The sequence below is a fragment of the Lottia gigantea genome (assembly GCF_000327385.1).
Source record: "Lottia gigantea unplaced genomic scaffold LOTGIsca_153, whole genome shotgun sequence".
NCBI classification, from domain to species: Eukaryota; Metazoa; Mollusca; class Gastropoda; family Lottiidae; genus Lottia; species Lottia gigantea.
Window position 1 is genome coordinate 353,412 of NW_008707846.1, and position 1,421 is coordinate 354,832.

Genomic DNA, 1,421 nt, shown 5'->3' on the forward strand with positions numbered 1-1,421 from the left:
AGTTGACTTATCTAGTACTTATTTACAGCTGGGTAGACTGGAATAATAAGGACAGTTGACTTATCTAGTACATATTTACAGCTGGGTCAACTGGAATAATAAGGACAGGTGACTTATCTAGTATATATTTACAGCTGGGTAGACTGGAATAATAAGGACAGATGACTTATCTAGTACTTATTAACAGCTGGGTAGACTGGAATAATAAGAACAGTTGACTTATCTAGTACATATTTACAGCTGGGTAGACTGGAATTATAATGACAGTTGACTTATCTAGTACTTATTAACAGCTGGGTAGACTGGAATAATAAGGAGAGATGACTTATCTAGTACTTATTAACAGCTGGGTAGACTGGAATAATAAGAACAGTTGACTTATCTAGTACATATTTACAGCTGGGTAGACTGGAATTATAAGGACAGTTGACTTATCTAGTACATATTTACAGCTGGGTCAACTGGAATAATAAGGAAAGGTGACTTATCTAGTATATATTTATAGCTGGGTAGACTGGAATAATAAGGAGAGATGACTTATCTAGTACTTATTAACAGCTGGGTAGACTGGAATAATAAGGAGAGATGACTTATCTAGTACTTATTAACAGCTGGGTAGACTGGAATAATAAGAACAGTTGACTTATCTAGTACATATTTACAGCTGGGTAGACTGGAATTATAATGACAGTTGACTTATCTAGTACTTATTTACAGCGGGGTAGACTGGAATAATAAAGACAGTTGACTTATCTAGTACTTATTTACAGCTGGGTCAACTGGAATTATAATGACAGTTGACTTATCTAGTACTTATTTACAGCTGGGTCAACTGGAATAATAAGGACAGTTGACTTATCTAATATATATTTACAGCTGGGTCAACTGGAAAAATAAGGACAGTTGACTTATCTAGTACATATTTACAGCTGGGTCAACTGGAATAATAAGGAAAGGTGACTTATCTAGTATATATTTATAGCTGGGTAGACTGGAATAATAAGGAGAGATGACTTATCTAGTACTTATTAACAGCTGGGTAGACTGGAATAATAAGAACAGTTGACTTATCTAGTACATATTTTCAGCTGGGTAGACTGGAATTATAATGACAGTTGACTTATCTAGTACTTATTAACAGCTGGGTAGACTGGAATAATAAGGAGAGATTACTTATCTAGTACTTATTAACAGCTGGGTAGACTGAAATAATAAGAACAGTTGACTTATCTAGTACATATTTACAGCTGGGTAGACTGGAATTATAATGACAGTTGACTTATCTAGTACATATTTACAGCTGGGTCAACTGGAATAATAAGGAAAAGTGACTTATCTAGTATATATTTATAGCTGGGTAGACTGGAATAATAAGGAGAGATGACTTATCTAGTACATATTTACAGCTGGGTTAACTGGAA

General features: G+C 34.3%; 1 protein-coding gene across 1 annotated transcript in view; it reads left to right on the forward strand.

The window, feature by feature from the left end:
• Positions 1–1,421, forward strand: part of LOTGIDRAFT_173253 (hypothetical protein) — a gene marked incomplete at both ends in the record, with an annotated part of 47,329 nt that overhangs the window by 45,010 nt on the left and 898 nt on the right. The gene's annotated exons all lie outside the window — the stretch shown is intronic.